The following is a 16358-nucleotide window of genomic DNA, read 5'->3' on the forward strand; positions in this document are numbered from 1 at the left end:
CTTTGGCACCGTGAGTGGCGCATGCGCACGTGGGGCGGAAGGCGGACTGGGCTCCCGAGAGAAGGGGGCGTGGCTCCGGCCCCGCCCCCGCCCGGGCCGCTTGCTAAGGAAGGCTGCAAGAATGAGGATGGCAGAAGCTCATCTAATGAAGAGCAAACTAATCTGTGGGTCGTGTTGTCATACTGCTAAATCCTCTGATTTCATAACTTGTGCCTTTGCACTCCGTAATTCATACTATTGCGCCTTACTTAAATCCGCAAGCAGCTACCCCAGCTTCGTAGGTGACACCTGGCTTCCAAGCAGGGGAGAAAGTAACTTGCCCAGACCAGCTTCAGGCTATTCCATGAACCTCGAGAAATTCAACCTGTGCTGCTAACCATTACTCTCCATTACTATCTTTCCAAATCAGGACATGCAGTTTTTCACAATTTTTAACATCATTCCCTTCCCATAACCAGGCCCTGCTCTTCAAAGCCTTTCAAAACACTCCCCAATAGGAAAGATGTTTGCAGTGTGCAATTTCTGAGGCTATACCCCCAATCCTTAGACCACCTACTCGGTAACAAAGGTAAAAATTATAAATAAATAGGTAATCTGCTTAAAAAGTTATAGTCAGAAGACAAGGAGCCAGAATCATAGGTAGTGAAATAAATGAGAAGCATTGGAAATGCAAGGAATTCTAAACCTAGAGATTTTTAAAGTGTAGTCCAGGCCCTTTCAAAATGTCTTCCTCTCTTTATTTCAACCTCTCTCTTCACCCCAATCAATGGAGAGTGAAATGGTTGCCTCCCTAGCTATGAGGGAGTCTGGGATCCCATCTAAGAGGGAGATTTCTTTGAAGTCTCAGGTTCATCTAAACAGTAAATGCAGATTTTGCTTCTACTCCAGAATGTATCCATGTTTTGATATGAAGTGGCATTTTGTTTCTTAAAATTTAATGAGCACAATCAAATTTTATTTTTATATAGGGTCTTGCTAAATTGCTGAGGCTGGCATCTTTCCATCCTCCTTTCTCAGCCTCTTGAGTTTCTGAGATTACAAGTGTGTGCCAATGTGCCTGGCTTAAATACTCAGATCATAAATATATGAGTTTTGACAGTTATGTATACCTATGCAGCTATCACCCAAAATTAAAATATTTTAAGCTGCTTACCTGCCAAGTAAAACTGATGTTCCAGAAAGATGTAAAACATTCTTTCTGTGCTTTGAATAGTCCTTAGCACAGTGACTCCTACCTCTATTTGAGTAACTCCCCTCCATTATGTGCTATTGTTTATATTGATACTTCTTGACAATGCTTGCATGATTCTCATTGCATCAGAATCACATGGAAAATACAATTCTTTGGCCTTACCTCAGATCTCCTGAATTAGCATCTTTTTGGAGGGCTGGAATTGAACTTGGGGGCACTGAGCCACATCCCCAGCCCTATTTTGTATTCTATTTAGAGACAGCTTCTCACTGAGTTGCTTAGTGCCTTGCTTTTGCTGAGGCTGGCTTTGAACTCAAAAGACTCCTGCCTCAGCCTCCTAAGCTGTTGGGATTACAGGTGTGCACCATGAATTAGCATCTTAGAACATGTTAGGCACTTGTATTTTTTTTTTTAAAGCTGCTACCTGATTTGTGCATGTGTGTATGTGGTATTAGGGAATGAAACCCAGGTGTGCTTTACCACTGAGCTACATTCCCAGCCTTTGTTTTTTTGTTTTGAGATGTAGTTTCGCCATGTGGCTGAGGCCAGCCTCAAACTTGCAATCCTCCTGCCTCATCTGAATTACATGCACCACCACATCTGATTTTGATTTTCTTCCCAAATTCAGAACCACTAGCTCTGTACTCATGTTGGTGGTAATAATTAAATGTCTGATTGCCTAACTATTACCAATGTAATACAGTTGATGAACTTGGATTTATAGGTTCAAGGCTAAACCTGTTTGACATTAACAGCACAAGCTGCATAGATGGTAGTCAATTCATGGGACCTTGTGTCTGCTTTCCTGTCAAAAGAATCACTGACAATATGAAGTGCAGAGGGAATTTCCCTAGAACTCAAAATAAGTGGTTTTGCAAAAGCATAAATCCTCAACAAGCTAGATCCTACCAGTTAGCAAAGAGAAAAGCCATTAGAGAGTTCTTGCTTTCACCTTTACCCCTTTCAGTTCAGAGTGCAGCCTTCCCTTATTCACTGGTCTCTGATGATTCAGCAGGAGTGCCGAGTCCTGCCCCAGGATTCACAGGGTCAAAGAGCAACTCCTTGTCAGTCCAATTGTAGTTAAAAGACCCCAGGATCTGGAATTTATCCAAAGCCCTTTGTGCGGACTTTGTAACCACTGACCATGTTCTTTATTACTTTTGTTGGCAGTAGGCATGGAATTTTATTTGCTGGATGTTTTGTTTTTGCTTATTTACTGGTTTTGTTTTTTAATTTATTTATTCATCAAAAATGAATAAGCCTAATGTTTTTAAAAATAAAGACTAAATAATTAATAACATGCCCTCCAAAGAACAAAGCTACTCATCCAGCCTGCATGCTGATTATTCAAGGGTTCTAGATCTGAGATTATGAAAAGAAGCTATTTGATAGCCGTCTTGGAACATACTCTTGGAAGACTGTGGCTTCTACAGGCAGTGACTCCTTAGACTCCAAAACACTGATTATACATTTTAATTTCAGTAACCTAACAAGGACACTAAGAACCTTTGTGGTTATTTTAAAACACAACACTAGCAGGACCTGTAAGAAATAGTCTCGTGGACATGTTTTATTAAATTTATGAAGTGTGTGGTTATCAGTTACCAAATGAAGAAATAAATTGGAGCCAGATGTGTTGGCACACACCTGTAATCCTAGTGACTCAGGAGCCTGAGGCAGGAGAATCATAGGTTCAAGGTTAGTCTGGTCAGCTTAGTGAACCCCTGCATCAAAATAAAAAGGACTAGGATGTAGCTCAGTGGTAGAGTACCTCTGGTTCAATACCTAATACAAAAAAAAAAAAAAGGTAGAAAGGAAAAAATGGGATTATTTAGGATACATTATAAAATGGCTAAAAATTACAACTGAATGTCTTAAAAACAAATAAAAAGCCAGCAAAAGGAATAAGGAAGAAAATCTATGTGGCATGTTATTTTAAAAAACAACACTTAAAACTATACAAAGGAAATGTGCTATAGGAAATATGTCAACAGAGATGAGGACATAAAATAATATCATAAAATGATTCTTTGAATAAAACAGGTTAATTGATTTTGTTTGTTTCTTATTAAATTTATAGACTGCAAAGTACCAAAAGATAAGCCTGAAGCAAAACCAGTGAAAAGCACCTTTATTATGGAGCCATCAGGGGACAGCTCAATAGCAACTAAATAATAAAAACTCCCAGTACCTTTTACAGGTTGACAGGCACTGAGAGTTTTTTCCCGGGGGCCCTCTGACCTAGAAAAAGGTTGGATTCCTGCCCATGGCCTACATTGGCAAGCCCTTAACCTTTGCCCTGCATTTGGATGCCTGTGAGACCTAGGACTGGAGCAGGGAGCATTATGGGAATAAGATGGGAGGAATGTTGTTTCCCTCTTCTAGCTTTGAGTCATCCATTATGGAGTTTGGGGGTTTTGGTGTTTTGTTTTGTTTTTTTTAAGCAAATTTGGTATAGTTTGACATCAGCGGTAAACATCACTGACAAGAATTTTTTTTGTGTAAAATACACCAGGAAATAGTGATAACTGTATGTAGTGTTGTGCGGACATAAGAGATTCATTTCAAATGGCTTGGAAGGCATGTCATATTATTCTTCTTGGTGATGCATGTGTGTTTTGAAACATGGTACCGGTATCACCAGTATTGAAAGAATTTCTGTTTTCATTTGTTTCTTCTAAGTAGCCATTAGTATCATTACAGCCCCTTGCTTTAGCTAGCTACTTGTTTATTTATTTATTTATACTGGAAAATGAACCTACAGGCACTTTACCTTTCAGCTACATTCCTGCTCTTCTGAATTTTTGAAAGAAGGTCTCACTAAGTTACTAAGGCTGGCCTCGAACTTGGGATCCTCCTGCTTTGGTCTCCCAAGTAGCTGAGATTATGGGTGTGTACTACCATGCCTTGCTTAGCTTTTTAAATTGTACCTTCTTGCCTGGCAGGTGTTGAACACCTGTAATCTCAACTACTTGGGAGACTGAGGCAAGAGGATCACAAGTTTGAGGCTAGACTGGGCAACTTAGTGAGAGCCTGTATCAGAATCAAATAAAAAGGGCTGGGGATATAACTCAGTGGTAGAGCACTTGTCTAGCATATGTAAGGCCCTGGGTGTAATCCCCAGTACCCACCCCCCAGAAAAAAAGTTGTACCTTATTGCTTTGTTTTGCTTTACATCTCTTCTCTGAGTCAGCAAAACAAAGAGTCACTCTAGGGCAGACTCTCTTGAGTGATTCGCAGGGTGCAGGGTTGAACTAGGTACATATCCAAGTGAATGACACCTTCATTATGAAAACTTAGGTCTGTGAACTTGTCTCTTCATCACAACCTTTAAGTTCCTTTTCAGAGTTTAGATGTGATTTATTGTTCCATACGTTTAACATTTATGACATCTTTCAGGCACATGAAAGAAACACATTGATACACACAGCTCCTATCTTTAGAAATATGATGTTGAAATTGAATGAGCCTCCTGCATGTCCCTTTCCTATTGCACTGCCTTCCCTATCCCATTGAATTTGATGTTTGTAATTCCCACATTACCCTTTTTTTCAGGCAATGGACATTATCTTAATCCATCTTCTGTTGCTGTAACTGAATACGTGAGACTGGGTGATTTATAAAGGAAAGAGGATTTTTTTCCTCAAAGTTCTTGAAGCTAGGAAATCTCAGAGTATGGTGCTGGAATCTGCTTGGCTTCTGGTAAGGGCCTTATAGCAGAAGGACAAGCAGATGCATGAGGAAGAGAGATAAGGGGGCAGAACCCCTGAGATAGTGAATCCACTCATGAGAGAAAAACATGAATTCATTCACAGGGGCTTAGCTCCATAAGCAGATACTTCCTCCCAGGCCCTGTCTCCCTGCACTGTTACAGTGAGGAATTAAGGTTCCAACACAGACATTTTGGGGAACATGCTTAAAGCATTGCAGACATTTAGATCCTGAACATCCTTGTGAATCTCCTTGTGTACATGTGTGAGAATTTATGTGAGAGAGAGAGAGAGAGAGAGTGTGTGAGTGGGTGTGTGTGTGTGTGTGTGTGGGAGTGTGTGTGAGAATGGGAAGCTCATTATCAAGTTTGTCAGAAAATGCCAAATTGATCTTAAAGTCATTGTATGAATTTATATCCCCTCCATCGGTGTTTGAGAATCCCCTCCAAGTCCTCAAAATGGGAATTTTGAAAATTTTTGCCAACGATGGATATGAAATGGCTTCTCATCTCCATTTCCCTGACTCCTAATGAGGTTAAGTTGTGTGTGTGTGTGTGTGTGTGTGTGTGTGTGTGTGCGTGTGTGTGTCCATGCACACACATACACACACACACACACACACAAGCATGCAGATTTCTTCATCTGTGAATTACTTGTTTATATTTTTTGCCCATTTATTTATTGGATTATTTAATTTTTATTGATTTCTATATGTTATTTATATATTCCAAATGCTAATTCTTTGTCTTTTAACTTTGTTTTTAGTTTCTTTTGAGATGCAAATGTTTTGAAGTTACATGTGATAGTTTTTTCCTTTATGTTTTGTATTTTTTTGCATCTTGCTTAAAAAACATCCCTAATCTGAGGTCATAATGTTCTTTTCTCTGTCAAAAAGTTTAAGTTTTGTTTGTCATATTTAAGTCTCTAATCTACCTGGATACATGTCTAGGACACATCTAATCTACCTGGATACATATGGAGATAGAAAAATATTACACCCACATACACATAAAATGGGAGGCAGTAATCCAGAGTTTTGTTCATATTTTCCATGTAATACTTTTATCCGCTAGTTTGCTGTATAACTGACCACCTCAAAATTTAGTAGCTTAAAACAACTCCTACATTCCTCTGACTCTGGATGTTGATTACTGGGAGGTTATCCACCTAGGTGTCCCACGTATCTGCCACTGAGCCAGGCATCCCTCATTGCCCACCTACCCGATTTCTTCATATGATTTCAACAGAATGCAAAAGGGAACAGGCCCCATTGTGGAAGCTTCTGCCTGTCATGTGTGGCAGCATCCCATTAGCCACAGCAAGTGACCTGGCTGACCTCAGGCTCTGAGTCAAGGCATTAAAGTTACATGATAAGGAAACCTACATACAGAGCAGGGAATAATTGCTGGCTATTTTTGTAGTAGTCAGTTTATCTTAATTCAGTTCTCCAAATACCATTTAAAATATTTCATTTTTATTCCAATGAATTATTCATAATGTGACCTGTCATATATCAAAGTTCCATATCTATCTCTATATAACTATGTCATCCATATATATATATATATATATATATATATATATATATATATAGTCCTTCTGCTTCACTCTTTTGAAACTATCTTGTCTATTGTATTCATTTTAAGGAAAAGGAAGGGATGGAAGATAGATTAAAAGAGATTATAAAAGATATATTAAAAGAGATTTAAATTTGTAATGGGCAAGACTAATAATGTCTAGGGATGCACAACAGGTGACAAAGCTATTTTTAAAACATAAGGAAATGATGACAATAAGAGCCAGAGTTATGAATACCTGATAACTTATGAGTAAAGCTGTCAGGTTTTTCAAAACAAAAACAGAAAAATAGGACCCAAATTCTCAGTTAAATGTGAATTTCAAATTAATAGTAATAACTTTTTAGTATGTTCTAACATACTTATTTATCTGAAATTCAAATTTAATTGGGCCTCCTGTATTATATTTGGCAAAGCATGATTTTCAAGAGGGGGTTTACCTGCCTCAACCCTCCCTGTGGCTAGAGGAGGTCATGTGTCTCCACGTGGATCAAAGCAATTTAAATGAAGGTCACCAGGCAGGGCTTTGTGGAAGTCTGATGGAGCTGCCAGATACCCTTCCACCTCTGCATGGCAGGGTAACTGGAGTTATATAGTCATCTTGCTACCACGAGGTGACCCTAAAGATGAAGACACATGCTAAGGACAGTGAAGCAGAAAGAGAGGAGGACCCAGGTGTCACCTAAAGTCCTGGAGCTCCCACCTGTCAGGTTTTGTCATCAGAATTTTATCATTTCCTAAGAAGACAATTTCTTCTTTTACTATATTCTGGGACACATTAAGTAGCATTGGGATTATTTGCTCCTTTTGAAAGGTTAATTAAATAGATACTTGTCATTCCGTTTTTCTATATGCTTAACAAAACACTGTTGAAATCTTAAGAACTGTTTGCTAATCTTGTTCCCAGAATGTGCTGTCCCCAACTGTGAACTGTTTGTTAATCTTGTTCCCAGAATGAGCTGTCCCCAACTGCCAAACTACAAAATGTAACTTCTCTCCCTGCCCTCTCCAAGGAAAGTATATAAGCTCTGCTTAAGCTATTCTCAGGGCTCTATCTCTCTTTGCTCTATTCAGGTGAGCACTGAGTTTCAGCATGCTGGTCCCCAAATAAACCCTTTGCTGTTGCATGAGGCAGTCTCTTGGTGGTCTCTTCCTCCGACATTTCGCCGGTCCCTTACATTTGGTGCATTGGCCAAGAAGTGCGCATCGCCAGACAGGGAGACCCCAACAGACTTCTTTAGGAAGTAAATAAGGCGCCTCTTCTTCTTCTCCTTCTTGTTTTTCCTTTGCGATCACCTAGAGCTTTTTGGAATTTGGCTCAGTAGAGAGCGTAAGCTCTCAGAGCTTTCTGGTTTTTCAGTTTGGGTTGGCAGAGTATAGTTGCCAGCAGAGAGCATAAGCTCCCCCTGGCAATGGTGGACAAACATGTCCTGAAGCCACGGACCACATCCTTCAAGGGATACCTTGGAGGACTCTGGGAGGGACGAAAGTGCCCTCATCCGGTAGAGGGATGGAAGTGCCCTCATCTGGGGGGACAAAAGCGCCCCCGTCGGGTGCTGCCAACCCGTCTGGTTTTGCCGGCTACTCTTTTTCTCAGGTTAAGTTTACTGTCTGGGTTGAGTTTACTGTATGTTTTTAATCTTTGTCTCTAAACTTGTGTTACACGTTTACTGTATGTGTCCGTGTTTGTGTCACATTTGTATTGTCCCTGTCTTTGTTCAAGTAACTTTCATTATGGGACAGAGCCATTCCACGCCTCTGTCCCTGACCCTTGATCACTGGACTGAAGTCCACTTAAAGGCTTAAAATCTTTCTTTTTCAGTAAAACGCCGGACCTGGCAGACTCTCTGTGCCTCAGAATGGCCCACCTTTGGAGTCAGATGGCCCCCAGAAAAATCTTTCTACTTCCCACTAATTTAAAAAGTCAGAGATATTGTCTTTGTCTTTCAGCCGGGACCACATAGCCATCTAGGTCAACAGCCGTATATCTTAACTTGGCAGGACCTCTACAAATCTCCTCCTCCATGGGTGAAGTCTTTCCTTGTCCCTGCCCCCGCTCCTACTCCTTCCCCCACGATTCTGTCTCTCAAACCCTCTGCTCCTCCTCCCCCTCCTTATCCCCTGCCCTCGTCCCCCAACCCCCAACACCCTCTAAGTGATTCCCCTGCTGCTGACTCAGCCTCTCCACCATTGGAGGAAGATGAGCCGGCCCAATGCCCTCTAGATGACTCCCCCACGGCACACACAGCCCCTCCTCCCCTGGAAGAAACTGGCTCAGCTAAAAGAACTCAAAAAACTCTCCAGCGTTTTCACACCAGCCTACTTGGGATGACTGCCAACAACTCCTAGAGACTCTCTTCATGACAGAGGAACAAAAGAAAATCCTCCTAAAAACTAAAAAAAAAAAAAAAAAAATATCCTCGGACCAGATGGGCGACCGACACAACTTCCCCTTGAACCGACCCAACTGGGACCCCAACACCTTTAAAGGTAGGGAGCATCTATCCACTTATCGCCGGGCTCTAATAGCGGATCTCTGAACAGCCGCTAAACAGCTAACTAATTTGGCCAAAGTAAGAGAGATTATTCAAAGGCCTAATAAATCTCCCTCTATGTTTCTGGAGAGAATTATGGAGGCATATAGGAGATATGGCCTTTATTGGGAAAGCTGCCCTAGATATTAAAAAAAAGTTATAACGCTTAGATGGATTACAAGATATGACTTTGAGAAAAGGAGGGAAAAAGAAAGGGAGCAAAGGGAGGACGAAAGAAACAAAAGACAGACTAAGGCATTGACTAAGGTCCTGGTCACAACAACACATAGGCCAAAAGTTAAGAGACAGGGAGACAGAAAGGGATACCTGGGCCCACGCCAGAAGCCACCTCTGGCCTCAGATCAATGTGCCTACTGTAAAAAAAAAGTACACTGGGCCAAAGAGTGCCCTAGAAAGAAACAGCCATGCCAGCCAGCCAGCCATTCTAACTCTGGAGGATAACTAGAAAAGTCGGGGCTCAGATCCCCTCCCCGAACTCAAGGTAACTTTTAAAGTGGAGGGGACCCCAGTAAACTTTGAAGTGGATACAGGGGCAATATACTCAGCCCTTAAGGCCCCACTGGGCCCTCTATCAACTAAAAAGTCTCTAATTCAAGGGGCTAACGGCAGTAAATATCGGGCTTGGACAACTAAGAGGACCATGGACCTGGGGAAAAAAAAGTCCATCACTCCTTCCTAGTGATCCCAGAATGCCCAGCCCTATTGATAAGCAGAGATCTGCTCACCAAACTCCGGGCCAAAATAACTTTTAACCCTGAAGGCCCCCAAATAAAATTTCTAAATCCTTCAGTAAAAACCCCTATAGTCATGGCTTTAACTATGTCAGTAAAAAATAAACATCAACTCTTCACACCCCCCAAGATCAAACAGGCAAGCTATCCCAAAAATGGATAACAGATTACCCAGATGCCTGGGCAGAAACTACTAAATTAGGCCTAGCTGTAAAACAACCTCCAATAACAGTGGAGTTAAAAACCTCAGCCTCCCCAATTAATATTAAACAATATCCTCTGAGCAAAAAAACTAAAGATGAGATAAGGCCCCATATTCAGAAATATCTGGCCTTAGGGGTCCTAAGGCCCTGTCAATCAGCCTGGAACACTCCCCTGCTACCAGTGAAAAAGCCAGGAACCAGGGACAACAGAGTGCAGGACATTCACCCCACAGTACCTAATCCGTACAATCTGCTTAACACCCTGAACCCCGAGCGAAAATGGTATACTGTTCTGGACTTAAAAGATGCTTTTTTTTGCTTGTCTCTACATAAAGATAGTCAGTTGCTGTTTGCTTTCGAATGGGTAAACCCAGAAACCAAAACGTCTGATCAACTAACTTGGACCAGACTCCCACAGGGATTCAAAAACTCCCCCACTCTCTTTGATGAAGCCCTCCACAGAAATCTCAACAACTTCAGAACTACACACCCCAAAGTCACCCTGCTTCAATATGTGGATGACCTGCTACTGGTAGCCGATACCAAAAAAAACTGTGAGTCTGGGACCCAAACACTATTATCCAAGCTTGCTCAACTCAGGTATAGAGCTTCTGCCAAAAAGGCCCAAATTTGCCAGCAAGAAGTAATCTTCCTGGACTATTCCCTTAGGGGCAGTAAATGATGGCTCACTGAGCCCAGAAAACAAACCTTTATGCAGATATCACTCCCATCTAACAAGAGGGCAAATAAAAAGGCTAAATTGACAGCCCTAAACGGAGTAACCATGTTAACACTTTCCACACCGGGGAAACATAAGGACACTGACACTGAACTCCTCGACTTTACTGAGCCCAGCCTGCAATTTCAGAAAGCCCTACACTACATTAAAAATGTACATCAACTCACTCACCTTGGTTCAAAAAAATTGCAGGAATTCCTGAAGGATCAAGAACAGAGTTTTCCAATAACCGCTCACAGCGAAAGGAAGTAGCTAAACCTGTCGGGTCTGTCAATTGGTTAATGCTTACCCCTCCAAGCTTCCTGTAGGAAGACACCTTCAAGGAACCAGACCAGGACAATTTTGGGAAGTGGACTTTACTAAAATTAAGCCAACAAGATATAAACTTAAATATCTCCTAATCTTTGTAGATACATTTTCAGGATGGATTGAAGCCTTCCCCACCAAAAAAAAAAAAAAAAAAAACAGCACAAATGGTGGTCAAAAAGATCCTAAAAGATAATTTTCCAAGATACGGCCTACCTAAGGTAATAGGGTCTGATAATGGACTGGCGTTCGTGGCCCAGGTAAGTCAGGGGTTAACCAGGACCCTGGGGATTAATTGGAAGTTACATTATGCTTATAGACCCAGAGCTCAGGACAGGTAAAAAAAAAATAAATAGAACCATTAAAGAGACCTTAACGAAATTAAGCTTGGAGACCGGCATAAAAGATTGGACTATGCCTTATGCACTGTTTCATACAAAAAATGCTCCCTTTCCTCTGTTTCTTTGTAACCTCACCCCCATAAAATTCTCTATGGTGCCCCTCCTCCAGTAAGGGACCTAACCCCAACTCTAAGACCTAACAATCCCTTCCGCACCCCCTTACTTGACAGACTTAAAGCTCTTAAAAAAACTCAGTGATACCTGTGGAAACAGCTGGCCACTGCCTACCAACCTGGGGACGAAGGAACTCCACACCGATATCAAATGGAAAACTTCATCTACGTAAGATGACATCAAGTGTCATCCCTAGAACCCCGCTGAAAAAGACCATACCAGGTGCTACTTATAACACCTACAGCTGTAAAAGTAAACGAAATCACTTCCTGGATCCATGCCTCTCATCTCAAGCCTGCACCCTGTCCAGGCTCTGGCTGAAAATTAAAAAAAAACTGGTAACCCTCTCAAATTGCGTATTCGCCGTGTGGATGGGGCTATGGACTCTCCCCTTGACCACCAGTAGTCCTAACCCTCATCAGCCCGTTCAGCAGCAATGGCTGATCACAAATCCTACTGGACAAAAAGTATGATCTATCTCACATACAGCCCCCTTAGGGACCTGGTGGCCATCTCTCCACCCAGACATTTGTCAGTTGGCTATATATAGGTCTTTCCTATTGGGTATCCCTGATAAAAAAAAATCCCACTAAAATTCCATTAAATCCCTTCCGTACCATAGATAATAAAAACAAACATTATGGATGTAGGGACACTCAAGCCAGATGCAGGTTGGCTAACCTAAATTACTATGTTTGCCTGGCGGACTATCAAAGCCACAAACAGTCATGGCTGTATGAGAAAAAAACCGACTTCTTCTCTAAGTCATAAGGATGTAAACATACAGGGGCTACCTGATGGAACTCAAATCTCCGCCGGTTCTCAGACCATTGCCCCCTTGCTGAAGTAACAGGTACTGAGGTATCTCTCCACCCATTCACTCCTCTCTTCTCCTGTCAGTGCCCACACCGGGTCCCACCAGGTCCTCTTACCAGCTAACCCAAAGCTCAAACCAGCTGAGGAGAGCCCTCAGACCCCTATCCAAGATGTAATAAAAATGGCCTTTAAAGTTGCTTTGTCATCACTAAAAACAAGTTACTAAGAATCTAAAGTCCCTCACAGGCTTTTTGGGATACTCACTCCAGTCTTCCCCTCTGCTCTACCTGTTCTACTACTCGAGTTTTTATTGCTAAAAAAATCCCAAACCCCTTTCCCATTATTCTTTTACATTTCTCCTTCCTCATTCTCAGATCCACGGAGCTGCTCTCAGCACCGCCTTCCCCGTCCTCCCCCTCTGTACCAGGCCCACAGAAAAGTCTTAACTGACCTTCTCCAGAAGTCTTCACCATGGCTGACTGTAGGACTTTCAACAAAAAAGTCCCTATAAAAGAGTTCAGTATAGATAAACTTCCTCTTTTCATGTTGCCCTGTTCTACTTGGCCACTGGCTGGAAAAATCAGCACTCCTAAGCTAGACACCCCCTTACTAGTTTTTCACAAAATATGTAAACAAGGCCTCTGGCCTTGAGCTGGGGCTTTACAGAGATGGCTACATTTCTAAGATACAAAAGTTATCAACTGGGCTCCATGGTAACAGCTGGCAGGAAAAAAAAAATTCTCCCCCTCCCAGGTGTCCTTAAAAAGTTAACTTGCCCAGAACAACAACAACAAAAAACTACTTTTTGTAAACTTCTGCAGACTGTAAACTTCTGAGCCCCTTCTCTTACATGTTAAGTACAAAATTCTGAAACTACCTAAACTTGGGGTTCAGGGAATTAATTGATTACAACAGAAACAATGCCCTCTAAATCCGGTTGCAACCAAATAAGACTGTTTCCCTGTCTTCAGTGCTATCTTAGGTGCCTTGCGTTGTCCGTCCCTACAACAGTATAATTCTATATACTTAAACATTATTCATGTTTTCATAAAATGGTCAACAGATGTAATTAATTGTATAATGGTGCAGATGTTTCCCAGAGTGCTCTATCATGATACAGGTTCATTTAAAGATCAAATAGGGGGACATACAACCCAGTTTCGCCGGAAACCTGTATCCCTCACTTTAGCCATCTTATTAGGAATGGGAATTGCTGCAGGGGTGGGCACAAAAACCACTGCCCTGGTCCGTGGGACACAACAAATGACCCAATTAAAAACAGCAATGGACCAAAACTTAAAGATATTAGAAACCTCCATCACAACTTTGCAAAAATCTTTAACCTCTCTCTTTAAAGTTGTTTTACAGAACAGGTGAGAGTTGGACCTCCTCTTCATGAGAGAAGAGGGCCTTTGTGCTACATTGAGGAAAAAATGTTGTTTTTATGCCGACCATACTGGAGTTGTAAAAAAATCTATAAATAAACTAAAAAGACGCCTTAAAGAGCGTCAGCGAGAGAGAGAGGCCCAAAAAGGGTGGTATAAATCTTGGTTCACACAGTCCCCCTGGTTAACTACGCTTTTATCAGCCCTGGCCGGTCCTTTAATAATTCTTATATTGTTACTAACTCTAGGACCCTGTTTGCTCAACCGTGTAGTTTCCTTTCTGTAAGCCCAAAATTAGACAAGTCAAACTTATGGTAATCAGACAACAATATACCCCACTAACAGACATAAAATGTGACACCCCCCAATGATCACTTTTATGATTAAAAGTAGCCAGAAGAAGAAGTGAAAAATGAAAGGTTAATAAAATAGGTACTTGTCACTCCGTTTTTTCTATATGCTTAACAAAACACTGTTGAAATCTTAAGAACTGTTTGCTAATCTTGTTCCCAGAATGTGCTGTCCCCAACTATAAACTGTTTGTTAATCTTGTTCCCAGAATGAGCTGTCCCCAACTGCCAAACTACAAAATGTAACTTCTCTCCTTGCCCTCTCCAAGGAAAGTATATAAGCTCTGCTTAAGGTGTTCTCAGGGCTCTATCTCTCTTTATTCTAAATTGCTGAGATTACCGATGTGCACCACCACACCTGGCCTGTTTTTTTCTGAGCCCCAACATACTGGTCCCCAAATAAACCCTTTGCTGTTACATGAGGCAGTCTCTTGGTGGTCTCTTCCTCCGACGTTTCGCCGGTCCCTTACACTTTGAGGTTAGGAAGAATCCCTGTAGAACCTATCTGGGCTTCTTTTTTTAAATATTTATTTTTTAGTTATAGGTGGACACAATATCTTTATTTTATTTTTATGTGGTGCTGAGGATCTGACCTAGTGCCTCATGCATGCTAGGCAAGGAATATCTGGGCCTCTTTTGAGGCTGGAAAATGAGAGGGAGTGGTTTTTGGTAAGTATTTCTTCTATGTTTCTTGGCTGGGTTTGGTTTTCTCTTTTATCCGAAGTTTTGGGAAAATTTATTTTACCAAATGGGAAATGAATATATATGTATGAACATATTGAATATATTCAATAGTAAAATGAATACATATTAAGAATGTAATATATATTATTCATTTTATTTAAATTTTCAAAATACACAGAATTAAAAAAGTAGATTGTTCATTATTTTAATTTCTTTTGTATTTGTAGATAATTCTTTTTTAATATTTATTTTTTAGTTGTGTTGGACACAATACCTTTATTTATTTACTTTTATGTGGTGCTGAGGATTGAACTTAGGGCCTCACACACGCTAGGCAAGAGCTCTACCACTGAGCCACAACCCTAGCCCCCAATAATTACTTAATTTTTACATTTCTTTTCCCCCTTAATTAGGTTAATTCATAATTTTTTCAAAAAACAATCTCTTAGGCTTATTTGTTCTACCATGTTTAAAATTTTCTAACTTAAGTTTTCACTTCTGTTTTTCTCCTTTCTTCTCTCTTCAGTCCTATATTAACTTTTCCCCTCATTCTTACCACCTTTTGTTGGTTTTATAATTTCAACATCATTAGAGTTTGTAATATTTGCATTGTGTTCTAAAAACATACTCCTCATATTTATTTTATTGAAGGCTCTTGCTATAATTTTTCTGTTCCTTTCTTGCTTGGCAGACGTTTTTTATCAATATATCTTTTTCAAGAAAAGTTAATGAGAAAATTTGATGAGTTCTTACTTTTTTTTCTGGTACCAGGGATTGAACCCAGAGCTTTGTGCCTGTGGGGGCTCTATGAACCCAGGGGTGCTTGACTGCTGAGCCACATCCCCAGTCCTTTTTATTTTATTTTATTTTTTTTTTAAGTTTGAGACAGGGTGTCACTAAGATGCTGAGGTTCTTGAATTGTCAAGAGCAACCTCTGCAGGTGCTAGGAAACTGAGACCACCAAATTCTAGCCTTGAATTTGCCATCCTTCTGCCTCAGCCTCCCAAATTGCTGAGATTACCGATGTGCACCACCACACCTGGCCTGTTTTTTCTATTATTTTAGCTGCCTCAACTTTTAGAAAATTGTTCCATCAAGTGTGTGATGCCCAATTCTAATTCATGATATATTGAACCCTTGATTTTGAGTTTACTTTTATATATGTCCTAAGGTATTTAAATGTATTTCCAAATTGTTATTTAGTCATCTGAATATTACTTATTCAACATTTCCCCCCATTATTTTGAACATGGTGGCATAAAAAGACTGGGCTTTTGGACAGAATAGATGTGGGTGAAATTCTGACTCTGGATATCATTCCCCTTCTGGTTTTAGGATAACCTCTTCCCAAAAAAGAAGCTGGACTGTACTCCTGTGCTTTGTCTCTGGTGTTAGGAAGGTAGCACAGCATCCTAGAAGAGACTGAAACTTCCATACTAGCCCTGTGTTCCCACCACCCTCAAGTCAGTCCCAAGTCTGAGGACCTGGACCCTTGTGCCAGGTATGTAGAGAGCCTGTCAAATGTCTGCCTTGCTGAGAGTCTGGGTGGCATAGGGCAGTGGGACCTGTGTTAGAACCAGAATGCAGCTATGGCT

General features: G+C 41.0%; 1 protein-coding gene across 5 annotated transcripts in view; it reads left to right on the forward strand.

Annotated features, from left to right (window-relative positions):
- Positions 1-16358, forward strand: part of Btd (biotinidase) — a 37727-nt gene that overhangs the window by 293 nt on the left and 21076 nt on the right. For 2 of the 5 annotated variants that reach the window (XM_078038518.1, XM_078038517.1), the window contains exon 2: positions 16099-16264. The exons of 2 other annotated variants lie outside the window; for them this stretch is intronic. The gene's annotated coding sequence lies outside the window, so the exon portion shown is untranslated. Of the gene's footprint in view, positions 1-8686; positions 8970-16098; positions 16265-16358 lie in introns of those variants that run through there. One more of the 5 variants, XM_078038520.1, reaches the window with a different exon arrangement.

The sequence above is a fragment of the Ictidomys tridecemlineatus genome, chromosome 2 (genome assembly GCF_052094955.1).
Source record: "Ictidomys tridecemlineatus isolate mIctTri1 chromosome 2, mIctTri1.hap1, whole genome shotgun sequence".
NCBI classification, from domain to species: Eukaryota; Metazoa; Chordata; class Mammalia; order Rodentia; family Sciuridae; genus Ictidomys; species Ictidomys tridecemlineatus.